The sequence below is a fragment of the Petaurus breviceps genome, unplaced genomic scaffold, assembly GCF_028583685.1.
Source record: "Petaurus breviceps papuanus isolate PSGF00001 unplaced genomic scaffold, PetGlider_PUasm1.0 174, whole genome shotgun sequence".
NCBI lineage: Eukaryota > Metazoa > Chordata > Mammalia > Diprotodontia > Petauridae > Petaurus > Petaurus breviceps.
Window position 1 is genome coordinate 39,255,525 of NW_027185761.1, and position 16,320 is coordinate 39,271,844.

The window sequence follows — 16,320 nt, forward strand, 5'->3', positions numbered from 1 at the left end:
GAGAGTGGAACATAGTCCTGCATGAGCCATACTGGCACAGACCCGTGGCACATACAGGCCAGAGCAGACTTCAGGAGAGTGAAACACTGGCAGCTGTGGCAGTTTCCAGACTTCTTAACCCATAAACAGCAAAAAGAATGTAAAAAGTCAGTGGGGGAACTCTGTTGGAACTGGGTGAGAGAAGAGCACTGTCCAGCCCCTGCCCCTGGGACAGTGGAGGTGGTGGCTGTGTGCAGCTGCTGTTGTGGCAGCTGCTTCCAGAGATCCTGGCCCACAAATTGTGGGGGGACCAAGTGGCTGACCAGAGGGAATTTGCAGGAATCTCTCTTCTGGAGCTGGGGTAGGATTCTCTTGCTTTGCCTTGCTTAGATCTGGGCCACAGTCTTGGGTGGAAGTTCTGGAGTGAGGAGCACTAGCATGGCAGAGCTTATTGAGGCATGGAGAGGCAATTCTCACAGTTCTGAGGCAGGCACCTAGAAGAAAGCACAACAACTTTCTGACAACAGCTGCACAAAACCCCAGAAATTTGGGACACAGCACTCTGCACTCTGGAAGCAGAGTTCTACCGTGGCAAAGAGCTCAAAAGTCAAATAATTGACTGGCAAGATGAGCAAACAGAGGAAGCGCAATCAAATTATAGATTCATTTTTTTGGTAACAAAGTCAATCAAAATAAAGAACGAGAAGAAGACAAAAAGTCAAAACTCCTGCATCAAAAATCTCCAAGAAAAATATGAATTGGCTACAGGCTAAGGAGAAGCTCAAGAAGGATTTTGAAAATAAGTAAGAGATGAAACAAAGAATAGAAAATTAGAATGTTAGAAAAATAATGAATGTGTAGTTTTACGGTTGTATTTTTGAGTTAGAATCTAACAATTTGTTTTTAAATAAATTTTTGTTGATATCTTCTGTTTCTTATATCATCATAGTTATCCCAAGTCTGTCTCTCCATTTTCTTCTCAGAGAGCCATCACATATTGTAACACCAAGCAAGCAGCTTCCAAGGTTCAGATTAAAAACATAGTAAACTCCACATTTATTCAGTGACAGATTAAGGCAAAACATTCACAGAAAAGAGAAAATCAAAATACAGAGTAACTCAACCATTTACTAAGTCTTCAATTGGAGATTAGTTTCCAATCATAAACAAAGTACATTCATTTGATCAGTCACCAAGTACAAAGGTCAAAAGTTTTCCACCCTTGGATCACAACTGAATTGCAATAACATCAGTCACCACCAAGCACCCTCTCAAGGGGAAGTGGAAAGCACAAAAGCCATCCACCCTTATGTCACAGCTAGGCTACAATATCATCACAGCTTTCAATACCAAGCAGAGGTCTTTTCTTCATCTTGACACAAGGCAAGTTCTCAGCAGTTTCAGTTCCTGGGAAGACGAAGGTTAACAAAGCCACAATAACATTCAGGGTACAGTAAAATCTCAGGTTTGTTTCATTAACATTTTTCTTATTATTAGCTATTTGGAGCATTTTTTTTCATGTGGCTGTGCATTCAAGAACTATATGTTCATATTCTTTGACCACACATGTGTTGGGGAATGGCTATACTTTGGATATCAAACTCTTAATACAAGGATTTTTCCCCTATTTTACCACTTCTCTTCTTATTCTAAGTTCATCAATTTCATCTCTACCAAAAAAATCAGTCTCAAGTAATCAAATTTATTTACTCTATTTTTGGCATTTGTCCCTCTCTCTCTTGTTTGAGTAAGATCTTATCTTCTACCAATACTGAGAGTTGTAGTATCTGTTTCTCTTCTAATTGCTGTATAGTATGCATTACCATAAGATCATGAATCTGTTTAGAATGCATCATAATATAGAAGATTTTTTTTCCTGAATAACTTAAATTTTTCACTTTTATTTAAATTTATATTTATATTATAATTCCCCAAAACTGGGTTATTTAGTTCTATTCTTTCTGATTGTTCAATCTCTGGTCTATTCCAATGATCTATCAATTTTTAACCAATACCATGTGGTTTTTAATGACTGTTGCTTTATAATAAGGTTCAAGGTCTGGAAGTGCTATTCCCCCTTCATTCTTACTTGTTTTCATCATTTCACTTGATACTCTGGATCTTTTTAGTTATATCAAGTTTTCCCTTTGTAATTTGATTGTTAAAGCATTAAAAGTATAAATTAATTTTGGTAGTATTGTCATTTTTATTATATTAGTATAGCCTAGCTATGACCACTTGATAGTCCTCCAGCTATTTAAGTTACTATTTCTTTAACTGACTCTATACAAGTCTTTTGTGTACTTGGTAGGTAAATTCTGGATATTTTATGCTTGGTGCAATTATTTGAAATGAGATTTCCATGTCTAGCATTATTTCTTGTGCTTTGCTATTATTATATAGAAATGCTGGTGATTTTTTCAAGATTTATTTTGTAGCCTGCAACTTTGCTAAATCTATTGTCTCAATTAATTTTGCTAATTCCCTAGAATTTTCCAAGTAAACCATCAGTAAATATGAATAACTTTATCTCCTTTTATCTATTTGTATGCCTCTAATTTATTCCTCCTTTTACTGATGTTGCTAGCATTTCCAGAATGATACTAAATAATACTGAGCACAATGGGCATCCTTGTTTCACTCACATATTTACAAAAAAAATTCTAGTGTATTTCCATTACATATATGATGCTTGCTTCTGCTTGTAGAGAAATGCTCTTTATGATATTAGAAAGGTCCTGCTATGCTTATACTTTTTAGAATGGTTAGCATAAAAGTGTTGTACTTCCTCAAAGGATTTTTCTGTATCTATTGAAATGATTATGAGGTTTGGAATTTTTTAAAAATTTTTAATAGAATTAATTATGTTGATGGTTTTCCTAATGTCAAATGATCCTTGCATCCCTGGTATAAGTCCCACATGGACATAATGAATGATTTCTTGGAGGAATTACATAGTCTGTTTGATGAGATTTTGTTTAAAATTTTTAAGTCAATGTTCATTAATGATATTGACCTAGAGTTTTTTCTGTCTGGATTTTTTCTCCATGTTTTAGCTTTCCCTGATTTAGGTATTAGGACTATGCTTGTCTCATAAAGGGTTTCTGGCAGGGTGTTTTCTTTCTCAATTTTTTTCAGATAATTTGTGAAGCATGGGAACTAATTGTTCTTTATTCTGGTCTTCTGGTAGCTTGAGTATTTATTGAGGAATACCTTGAGAAGAATTCCTCTACTTCTTGATGTTCTCAGTTTTGTTAGGATAAAGTTAGTTACATAATATGTTCTTATTATTATTTTGAATTTATTTGGTTTTGCTGTTATTCTATCTTGGTCATTTACTGTTTTATTTATTTGATTTTCTGCTCTCTCTTTTTAAAATAAGTTTAGCTAAGGATTTGTCAATTTTATTAATATTTTCAAAAACTGAGCTTTTGGTTTTATTTATCATTTCTATGGGTTTTTTGTTTCCAGTTTATTTCTCCTCTAATTTTACTAACTCTTCTTTTATACTTATTTTAGGTTTGTTTATTTGTTGGCTTTCTAATTTTTAAATGCATAGAAAGTTTATTAGTACCCATCCCCTCCATTCTGATTTGTTTGTGAAGATATGATTTTCCCCCAAGAACTACTTTAGTTACTTTTAGCCCAGAAATTTTGGCATATTGTTTCATCATTGTTATTTTCTTTTACATAGTTATTGATTATTTCTATGTTTTTTCACACTAATTATTTAGGATTTCATTTTTAAGTCTCCATTTGGTTTTTTATCTATTGTTTATGGTCTCTGAACTAATTACTATTTTATTGCATTATGGTCTAAAAGGGATATATTAACTATTTATGTCTTTTTACATTTGTTTGCAACATCTCTGTACCTTAATATGTGGTCAATTTTGGTGAAAGTTCCATGTAATGCTGTGAAATATTTATAATCTTTTTCTGTCTCATTTATAAGTCTTTTAACTCTAGTTTCTCCAGCAATTTGTGCAGCTCCATTATTTTCCTTTTTATTTGTCTTTCTGTTAGACCTAGTCAAAATTGAGACAGATTGAAGTTTCCTGTAATTATTGTGTTATTGTTTATGTCTTCTGGTAGCTCAGGTGTTTTCTTTATGAATTTAAATGCTAGGCATTTGGAACATTTATTTACTACTGCTCTTGGTTTGTTGATTATAGTTCCTTTCAACATAATATCATTTCCTTGTTTATCTCTTTTTTTTATTTTCTAAATGTTTGTTTTTGTTTTCTCAGATAACATGATTGCAAATCTTGCTTTTTTATTCATTTTATGCATAGTAAATTTTTTCTATCCCCTCAATTTCATTTTGTGTATATTTTAAAAATATATTTCCTATAAGGAACAGAGTGTGGGAATTAATTTTTTTGGCCAATCTGCTACTCTTTTTCATTTTGTAGGATTGATTAATCCATTCACATTTAAAGTTGTGAAAGTTATATTTATATTGTCCTCCATCTGTCACTAATATCAGTTTTTTTCTACTGGTTTTTCCTTCTTCTTTAAATCCAGCACTGTTTTGCTTCAGTTATTTTGCCTCAATCTTTTATAAGGTGGCCCTGTTCCCATTGGCTCTATTCCCCTCATCACTGATCCCTTCTCTCATTGGTTACTCCTTTCCCTTTCAGGTTTTGCTCTGTTGGTTCCTTTTGCTCTTCAATTTTATCTGGATATATAATTATCTATTCTTTTTTCCCTCACAATTAGTCAAGTAAATTCCCCTTTCTTCTCCTCCCCTTCAACTAGTCTTATTCATTAATTCTATTTCATTTGAACACCTTTTCAAAAAAAAAAGGATTTCTCTCACTCTTCTTTGTCCATCCTCTTTTTCTATGTACTTTAGACCCTCATTCTCTAAGTCATGACCCCAATACTTATCTGTGCTCTCTCTTTTGCTCTGTATTCCTCATGCAATCAAAGCTTCCAAAATATTCATTCTAGGTCCTCCCCTCTATGTAGTTTCTTTCATTGCTTTTGTAATGGTAATGGGGATTTGAAGATCTTCCATGCCCTTTGTATTGGCAAGCAAACAGGCCCTTAGCACCTTGTTTCAAGTTCATGATTGTGTCAAGTATTAAGATCCAGAACTTGTAAATCCTACAGTGGGAGGAAGTTGATGATGTAACAGGAAGTGAAGGAACAGGGAGGAGCTAATACCAAAGAAGAAGCCCAAGCTAGAGAGCCAGAATTGCTGAGAGAAAGATAACTGCTAGGATCCTGAGAATTTCTGAGAACTACTACAAATTGAGAGCAGAATGGAGAACAGAACTTGTGGTGGCAGAACAGAGAACTGAGAACTGAAAAGAAATGAGAAGAGAATTGAGAAGAACTGAGAAATGAGAATAGAGGATAATTGGGAGGAAGCATGACTTTGGTGCTGGTATTTTGTCTGTCTGTTTTGATGTTACTTTGTGAGATTCATCTGTTGATAGAGGATGTTGCTGCTCTTACAGAAGCTCTGGGACCTTACTGCTGGTTCAGAAGCCCTGAAAGAGGATTTTCTTCTTGTATGTCTACAGAAATCCTGGAGGGGGGTCTTACTGACATTTTCAAATGTCCTGGGATTATACTGATGATTTGTGTTGATTCCTCAAACATTGTTGTTGGGTCTACATTGATTTCACAGGCAAAAAGTGAATTGATGAGCATGTCAGCAATGTTTATGAATGTTACTGTGGCTTTGTTTAGCTTTATCTTCCCAGGAACAGAAACTGTGAGGGACTTGAGGTGGACTAGACACTGTGAGCTTTGATATAGAACAGGAACTGCACAAGGAGCTGGACAAGGAACTGAGAGCTGTCTGCCTTTGAACTCAGGTAAAAGTTGGATAGATTCAGGCGGGAGCTGGGACCATGGAAGAGGAACCGTGGAAGTTGAGAACCTACCCCAAGTCAAGATGAAAAGACCTCTCCTTTGGTATTAAATGCAAACTGAGAAGATCATGATTTACTGTGGCCTAGTGGTGGAGAACTTTGACCTTTCCATTTAGATGATTGAGTTAAGGATTTACCCAATTAAGAAGAAAGAAGGCTTTTTAATTGAAAAGATTAAGACAATGTGACCTAGGGGTGGAGAACTTTGACCTTTGTACTTTGTGATTGAATTAAGGTCTTACAAATTATTGAGTTACTAAATGTTTAAAACATAGTTGTTTAAAACTATGTGACCACTTTGGTGAAAACTACTTTGTTTAAAACTATGTGACCACTTTGGTGAAAACTTTGGTGAAAACTATGACAAGTTGTTATGCCATAACATTGTGAATGCTGTACTTTGATTTCTGTGAATGTTTTGTCTTAGTTTGTTAGTGAATAAATAGAGAATTCACTATACTATGTAATCAATTCACAGTAGCAGTCCTCTGGAAAGCTGATAGTGCTTGGCTTTACAGCCTTATAAAGCTAGACCCATGGTTTCCTTTTTTTCATTTTGTCTCACTCTCAGAACAATATCAATTATTTTAGGTGTCAGAGAGGATATTGAACTATGGTAGGGCCCTTCCCTCACTATGTCCTTCACTATACAGTGCACCATTGATTTATAAACTCATCTGGATAATTTTTTCCTCCATTTTCCTTAAGATCTCTTCCCTGGGTTCATGCTTTTCCAATACTTCACCAGTTGTCCCCAAGAATTCCAACTGCTCCACCCACCCACCCAAAGGTAATATTAGTATACTGTTGAAACACTAAATACACTAGCACAAGATTACATCTCCTACATATCATGTTTTTTCTCCCAAAGGAGCATTTATGAGTGGAACCCCTTCCCATCACCAAAGCAAGGCTTTCTTCCTCCCCTCCTCTTTTCAATCTTTCTCTCATTCCTCCTCACTCACTCCTCTGTAGGCTCTTCTCTTTCTGAAACTACAGGGAGTTATCTTCTCCTCATGACTAGTTCTTGATTTGACCCTAGTATATCACATCAAATATCCCTCTCTATCCCTTCTGCCTCCCCTCCCTTTCATCTACTCTCTCATGTTATAATGCAGTCAAATATATATATATATATATATATGTGTGTGTGTGTGTGTGTGTGTGTGTGTGTGTGTGTGTGTGTGTGTGTGTATTCCCTTGTAGGCAGGCTATTACTAGGTTCTTTCTATAATGTCTCCTGTCTTCTTCACTATTACTTCAACCAGACTTATGCCTTCACCCCTGTCTCTTTCTGTACACTGAGAAAAAAAAAATCTCTTCCTGGTCTCTCTTTTATCACTCTATTTCTTTTTCTGCCCTTGACTTTGAATTTATTTACCTTCTGCATTTTTATTGTTTGGGGTGTTCAAGAAGTAAATAATCCTTTTAGTTATGGTTTTCTTTATAAAGAATATTTCAAACTCTTTGACATTATTAAATATCCATCTTTTTTTCATATATGGTTAAGCTCAGATTTGCCAAGTTCATCACCTTGTGCTGCTTGCTGAATGCCATTGCTCAATGCATCACATTATTCCATTCCCTCCTACATTTTCTGATGGATGAAGAACAGTCTTGCATTATTCAAATGTCCTTTTTTATATTTGATGGTTTTCCTCTGAACTTGCAATGTTCTTGCAGAACTTTGTTGTTTCTGAATTGAATTATTGAATTTAAACACTATGTGTGTTGGAGTTTGAAGTCTTTAGTTTTTCTTTTTGTCTCGTTTTTGTTTTTCAGGAGGTGATCTGTGAATTCTTTCTATTGGGATTTCATTTTCTATGTTTGGAAATTCTAAATAGCTCTCTTCTATCATATCTTGCATGGTGGTATTACAGTTTTTGGTCTACTTCTGTTCTTCTAGGATAACTGTGATCCTTAGTTTGTTTCTACACATCCTATCTTTGAAATCACTGTGCTTTTCTCACATGGTGATAATATTTTCTTTGAATGTTATTGTTTTTTCCTTTACTTCTGTATATTTGCACTTCTCATCTATCATTCTTCCTTTTACTTCTTTGGTGACACATTGCATCTTCCGATTTTTCTATTCTGCCCTCTCTTTTTGCTGTGCAAGACTTATGTTGTTCTTTCATGATTCTCCTTTCTTTTTTAAATCACTCAGTATCAATGTGCTATGAATCCATGTTTTCCTCACATTCCACAAGGTCTTTTGTCTCATCAAGTGTTGGATCTTTTTCCTTTGTTTTACAGTATTTATTGTAGATGCATGGACTCATTTACTAGATCTGGAGGCCATATTTCCTTCTGTTGCTAATGTTTTCCCTGTTGATTTATCTGCTTATGTTCAAGGCCTTTGAGTTTTCTTTTTCTTGAGATCTTTGTTAATTTTAGTCTTTTTAATCCCGTGATTTCCCCTTTTGCACTCTGACTCTGTCCCTTCTGATGGTGGTTTCCTTGGGGGCTGAATCTCAAAGTGTCACAACCTCCTCTCACAGTTTGCCAGCCTAAGTGATTTTTGAGTGGTCAGAACTGCCCCTGAATGGATATTGCACTCTCATCCTCAGATTTACTGCAATGGGATCAGGGTGCTTCATACACCTCCCCCATAGGTGCATTTGGTTATGTGTCTGCACCCCTGCACACATGCACACACACACACACACACACACACACACACACACACACACATAAACACAGAGTATCCAGTCCAAATGTCCTGTTCTGCTTCCTCGGTTCTCTTCTTTTACCTGGCACAAGCAGTTCAGAGAGCTGTAGAGCTGGTATTACGGGGTAGCACAGTTCATTCAGAGCTTTGCCTTGATGGTGCCATGAGGATGTCTGCCATGAAAACAGAAGTTCAAAGTTTTGTTGCACTGGTGCTAGAGAATTGGGGCAGCTTTCAGACATTGGATAGCGTTGGTGCACTGTCTGGAACTGGGGTCTCTAAGCGTTGGAAAGGGTAAGGAGGGACCTGGCTATGGGGATGGGCTTTTTGTAAGACAGTGTCAGATCATTGGATCTAAGTGAATATGCCTTGTCGTTTTTGTTGCTGTTGTTTAATGTACCTTTTCTTGGTTATAGGTACCCTACACCATGGAGACAGCTCAAGTTGATTACCTTTGGCATATAATTTCTGCTTTGGAGAGGTTTGAGAGATTAAGGGGGATTGGAGAACATGTCTAGTCTTCCATCTCGTTGCTTACATGACCTGCTAGTCCTAGACACTAACTTAATTTAAATGGTTTTAATTTAATTGTCTTTGGGGCCTTTGGAAATTGTAACCCTAGTGATTACGGCTGCAATGCTTTCTCAATCTTTCAGCACTTACTTCAAGATTAACCTCCTCTCAGTGCAAGTGTTTTCATGTTTCCATTGAAAGTCTCAAGGATAAATCTTTGCCTGCTGTCATCATGTCAGCCTGAGTCCATAGGGCTTTAAGATCCTTCAGGACTGTCTATCAAACACATCCTTCCATAGGAACTGTTGTGATATTTGAGTGGCCCAGAGCTTGAAATAAATGTCAGGAAATTCTCTTCCAGATGGTTTGAAGATTTCCCTTCTTCTTTGATAGTGTATGCTTCCTTCAAAGCACCTTTTGTAACCTGCCTTTAATAAAACAGCACTCCCACTCCATTTATCAGTGTTGTGAATATATGGAATTGCACTCTGGGAACTCCTTGATGTGGGTGGAATGGGACTGAAGCTTCAATTAGATAATCTTTCAGCCTAAATGAAATTCATCATAAAGGGCAAACCTGGAATGAAACCTTTAATGCTTAGCAACAAGAGCTTAATTTGAACCAAAACCTACAAGGTAGAAGTAAATTATACCAGGAAACAAGACCTTTTCCACTTATTAATGGGTCCCTTCCTGAATCTCACCATCAAAGAAAGAAAATGCAATTGTGCATAAGACTTCATGATGAATTAAATTCAACGAGTTAGCTGCCCAACAACTTTCATAAATTACTCAGATCAGCATAGATGAAAATGTTTGGTGTTTCATTGACTGGATATTCATCTTATATTTGCAATGTTTGTGCTACTGGAAAAGATGAGGAAAACATATAAACTGATGCAGAGTAAAATAAGCAGAACCAAGAGAATGCTATTTACTATGACTACAACAATGTGAATGATAACAATGCTTCAGAAGAGAAAAACTTGTTCATTGCAGTGACTGTTGTTGGTACCAGAGAATAGGTCATAAAGCACCCTACTGCCTCCTCAGTATACTGGTGTGGGATATTGCAAATCTCATCTCAATTTTGCATATTTATTTTAATTTGCTATAAGGTAGGGTAAAATTTAGGGAAGACTATATGAGAGAAGTTGGGAAGAAAGGGAGGGAGGGAAGTAGGAAGTGATGGAAGGAGGGAGGAAGAAGCTAAGAAAAAAGGAAAGAGATGATATATATAGTATGATATAGTTGATAAATATAGAAGTATATATAGAGTTATGGGAGATATATAGATAGATAGATAGATAGATAGATAGATAGATAGATAGATAGATAGATAGATAGAGACATTAGAGACATAGATAGAGACATAGATATAGATGATATAGATATAGATAGATAGAGGAAGTATTTACTTAGTGTTTACTATATGCCAAGCACTACACTAAATACTGTCGATACAGGAAAGCAAGACAACCTGGACCTTCAAGGAACCTCAATTCTTGGTGGAAACAACACTTATACACTTATAAAAGGATCTAGAAATGGTTAAGGGGACACACATGGGCACTGATTGAGAAGAGTGTGGAGGTGGCTAGGAAGCGATGTGTAGTCTTTGTTCATGGCAAGATAAGGCCACAACTTCCTTATCAGTGCCAATAGTCCTAGGAGTAGAGTCCAAGTTTCTCATGGTGGTATATGGAGGGATAAAGGTAGTGAAACAGCAAGCACTGGGTTGTGGAGACGGTTGGAAAATGCCTTGGAGACCTGGTTCCAGGCAAAAGGAAATGATTGTGCTGCTATTGTGGTTTTTAATAGGCATCACTAAATGTAAATTTAAATCCATAATAAAGAAAAGACCCTGAAGCCCTAGTTGGGGATGGTATTGTTCTGAACTTAGAATATAAATTCTCCTGGAGGGGGCATCTCTTTGTCATTGATTCTTTCAGCTCTCTACAGACTAAGAACACAACTTTAGCATGAGAACTAGGAAGGGTTCTAGATTTGATGTTCACCTCACTTTCCTCCTACATTAATAAGAGGTTTGTACTAAGTGGCCTCTAAGGTTCCTTTTTGCTCAAAATCAATAATCATAAGATCTTAGAAATCAGTGATGCCAGTCCTCTTTTCCAGGCCAGCTATTTATATATCCTGAAATCACTTGCAACCCCTGACTTCATCTTGGCAGCTATTCCTGAAAGCCCAAGTCCTCACAGGAGGTGGGGTGGGGGGAGGGTTGGTCTGCTGCCATGTCTGTTAAAACATGCTGGCAGAATACACAGACAGGGGGCCTTGCCAGGGCTAGAACTTTTCTCTGCTCCAACAGAAGACTTTAGACTCCAGATCTGTCTATGAAATCTCTTTCACAAGGGCTGGACTTGCAATAAATTTCAGAAAGAAGCTTTTAATGAGGTAAATATCCATTGGAAACTAATTATCCAATCATCATGTAATTAGCTGTCTCCTTACTTGCTCCCTGAGAGAACTCATGGACTGCTTCTGGATGATGGGATCTCTGAGAGCAGTGTTCAAATTGGTTCATCCATTTAGGCTGCTCCAAGTGTTCCAGGCCAGACTCTTCAACAGCTCTGCAGTGTTCAAAAACAATACTCAGTAATGTAGATTTGTTTTTGAAATTACTGAGAAGTTGAGTAGTTTTCAAGAATAAGAAATAAACTTGGAATGAGTTAATGGGTGGATGGATTAATTGATGAAGGAAGGAAGATAAGAAAGAAGGAAGAAGGGAGGGAGGAAGGGAGAAAGGAAAGGTGAGCAAGGAAGGAAGGAAGGAAGGAAGGAAGGAAGGAAGGAAGGAAGAAAGGAAGAAAGGAAGGAAGGAAAAAAGGAAGGAAGGAAGGTGTTGAGATTTAGGGGTGTTGGCACCCCAAAATAGCAACATGTGGTTCCTACCCCAATGAATTCAACCCAAGCCTTCTTGGGAAAAGAAAAACAAAGTTTATTAAAAATTCACCATATTGTTCAGACTCTTAAGAAATCTCAGCATTAGCTAGACATAAGGAATCAGAGCACTTTTCTTGGAAACAAGATGGATCTTATATACAGATAGACTGTGGGAGGGATCTAGGGTTGGTCAAGTAGATTGGGGTGATTGGAAGAGGGCTCCAGGGAGAGGCTTGATGGGAGTGGCCAGTAGTCCAGGATGACTAGACGTTGGAGGACAGGAATCCAGATAGGATTAAGAGTGTGAAGTAGCAGAAAGTGATCTGGAGATAACAGATAATGAAGGACTAGGTTAGGCTAAGGGTAACAGAGAATTGGGCATAGCTAAAGCTTTATAGCCTCAGGTGAATGCCAGACCTAGTGGGGAAATTTAAGGAGAGTTCAAGGTAAATCTTTCCAAGGTCCATAGACAAATGGGACCTGAATTCTTTTGGGGGTAAGGTGCAAAGGTCTTGGCTTCTGCCCATACCCCATCAGATGGGAAGGAAGAAAGAAGGAAAGGAGGGAAGGAGGGAGGACATTAAAACATAAAGAATCAAAGGTGGGCAAGTATGGTCCAAGAAAACTTTTTTTGAGGAGGCAGGCCTTGATTTAAAACAAACTAAAAAAAAATGTGTCATTGGACAGGCAAAAAGAATGGGATATATTTAATTGAAAAGGAAAAGAAGACACCTTGAGTATCTCTCCTGGTTACATACATAAAAAATAAAATGGCTGAGGGAATGAGGAAGAGATAGGGGAAAACTCAGCTTAATGATCCATATAGAATGGAATCCCAGGAGCATTACTCTTTGAATCCATTTTCTTGGCTATGGTGTCATACTGTTGATTCACACTGAGTTTTCCATCTTCTAAAACACTCCTATCATTTTTCAGACACATTGCTATCTGGCCATGCATCCTCCATTTTGAATTTATGAAGTTGCTGGGCAAAAGTTGCTTCCAAAAAGAAACAGTGCCCCACAAAGATGGCAGTGTGGGAGAACAGATGCTGATGGGAAAGAGCATATGTAGGCAGCCTTGTTGGCCCATGCTCCTCAAACAGACTGGCGGCTCAGACATGCATCAAGCCTAACTCTCCAGTTCAAAGTCCCACTGTCACTCGGGGCTCAATCGTCTATAATGAGTTTTAGACAAAGAGCTCACTTGGAACTACTAGCAACCCATCACCCCTGAAGCAAGGGGCAGTGGGATAGTCTAGACTACTGAAATCAGAAATTCTCTGAACTGCGTTTATTAGGAATGAGACCTGAGAGACAGGTACACAGGAAATTTCACTGACTGTGCCACATCCATCAAGCAGCTGGTCTAGGCCAACAGGCTAATCACAAATCCATATTACTACACTGAAGACCCACCTACTCATTTGGTTCAACCATTTCACCACCTCCAAATGAACTTAATTATATTCATACCCATAATTCATCTTTCCATCTTTACCATAATATTAAAACGATATTACCACAATACTGATGGGGTGCTTGGGTGCTTGTGATTGGATCCCTGACAGATTTTCCCCCGCCCTAGGACACTATGCTTAGCAATTACTCATGAGAGGGCCCCAGTAAAACAAACTATCTTTCCTCATCACAAAAACAAGCTGACCCCTGAAGAAATTCTCTTGTAAAAACAGGACTATCTTGTAATCAAAGAATTATCATATATTGATCCCCAAAGTTATCATATTCAATCCAGAGGTCAAATTGTAGTCATCAACTCTCAAAGTTATCTTGCTACAGATGTTACAGATCAAAAATACACCACTGAGAAACCTTCTTCTGGTTTCCCATAGTGAATGAAGACTGTTACCAAGGTTGCAGGTTGTCACCTAATTAGAATATCTGTCAAAAAATCCACTACTTTTCCTATATAAGCTTTAACATCATTCCTGTTCAGTTGCAAGTTCCTTAAGGAATGCCAGTTTTCTAAGGAGCTCTGCCTGCTATATTGGTGTTACAATAAACCCTTGCCACTTTGACTTAAAGAATGCTAGAGTTCATTAATTCATTCCACATGACCCTCTCCTATACTCCAGTCTTTGGGGGGGTGGCTGAATTCCCCCCCAAACTGCAACAATGTCAGCATGAGAAATTTTGTCAAATGCTTTGCTAAAGTCTAAGTAAATAGTAATTACCTCATTCCCCTTATCTACAAGTCTAGTAAACATGTCCAAAAAAGGAAGTAAGGTGAGCTTGGCAAAAGTTGTTCGTGCTTAAGCTACACTGGTAATTTGTGATAACCAGATACCTTTCTTACTATTGTTCACTAACTATTCTTTTCATAATACATTCTAATGTTTTGCCAGAATTTGAAGTCAAATTCACTGACCAATAATTCACATTCCATTCTCTTTCTCTCTCTCTCTCTCTCTCTCTCTTTATTTTAAATTGGGAAAAAATTTTCCCAGTTCTCTAATTCTACTGTTTCTCCTCATTTTCATGTTCCGTCTTTCTCTGAACCTAGCTGTGCTGGTCCTTGAGAGACAAATAGAAAGACCATGCCTGTGTTGTTATAAAGTATTACAAAAATGAAATTTGCCCTGCGTAATGTTAAGGGAATTTGAAGATCTTCCCTGCCCCTTAATAGACCCATGTGACTTGCTTTGAGCTTTGGCCCGGGTCACAGCTTGAGTTATATGGCACCCACGGTGAGACAAGCTTGCTGAACCAGTGGAGCAGGAAGGGTGGAGCAGAAAAAGAGAGGGAGGCAGAGTTGAGGAGAGCAAGACAGAGCTGAGAGAGAGAGCTGAGGCAGAACAGCTAATATCAGTGAGAAGGGGAGGAATTTTGCCTAGGAGAGCTTGTTTGTGGGGAGGTCTAAGGGAGGGAAGGCTTGGGAATGGTGGCACTCCCTGAATTGTTTATGTATATAAACTTCTTTTTTACCATGGTGGAACTGACTTTCTGGTACCTGAATAAATATCTTGGTTTTGTCTTTGAGGAAGAGAGTTTGTTAAATTTTGCAATTCAACCCTATAAATATGTCTGCATATTCATAGCAGCTGCTATGGGTATTGCATTGGTGATATACTCTGGTGACTAGCCTTGAGGTTCACACAAGAAACAGATGCTGGAGGCCGGGGAATTTTTAGAGCTCTGCCATCTTCTCTTGTCATTATTCTTACTCTAACTCAAATTCCCTGCCCTCCTTATGTGGTCTAAGGAAGTGGTGTCAAACTCAAATAGAAAGAGATTGCATATGGACTTAAAAAAACACAAATTAACATTATCTATGTTGTATTATATATACTTTGAAATTTTTGTCAAAAGTTTTCTAGTTACATTTTAATCTTGTTCAGAACTTTTGAAGGACCTTGCAGATATCTCTGGTATAAGACCTAAGGCTTTCCTAGAAGAAACATACATGGGCTTTGTGACAGCTATTTTCTTTGATGTACAGAAACATGTTTTGGACACTTCCAAGTTTTAAGGTATATTCTGTATGATTGAAATCACTATAGGTATGACCTGGGTTCAAGTCTTACCTGTATGTTTACTCCCAGTATTTTTTAGCAAGTCATCTAATCTCCTTAACCTTCCCGGGCCTCAGTTTTCTTATCTTATCGACAAATTGAAGAGGTTGGGCTAGATGGCCCAACCTGTTTGGAGGTCTCATCCAGCTCTAAATCCATGATCCCATTATCCATAATAAATGGTGTCAACGCCCGCTGATGCCACCTGATAGACAGCGTGAGGTGTTAGAACCTGATACAAGGTCTGGTTAGGTAACTCCTCTGAGCAGCTCAAGAGTGAGCTCTGGGGGAGAGGATAATGGAAGAAGAAAATCAGGATATTTATGGAATTTGTGCTGGTTCTTTTGCCACTTCATGAAATGCATGGTGGGAATGGGGATTATGGGTTCTATGGACCAAGAGTAACTCAAAACAGAAACATTCATCAAATCAGCAGACAGGTTCCAGGCACATAAGAGATTCAAGCAGGCCAGAGAAAAATCTGTAGAGCATGTGGCCTAGCAGAAGCTGACTTTGTTTGATCGAGAACTGCTGGGAGCCATCTGCTTTTCAAACACACAGAGCTGACAAGCCATTGTTAGTGCTGATGATTGGGAAGATGCTCAGCAAATGACTTCTGATCATGATGATTCTATAGCTATATTCTATAGTCATATGTTTAGCTATAGCAATAAAATCTATCTGATTGAGGTGTAATTGTTACTTCCAGTGGACATCATCCATTGCCCTAGCTCTCCCAGAAAAATATGAATATAGATAGATAATAGAGTAAATAGGGAGATAAACACAGAGAGATAAAAATATAGAGACATGGATATTATATAGATATGCAT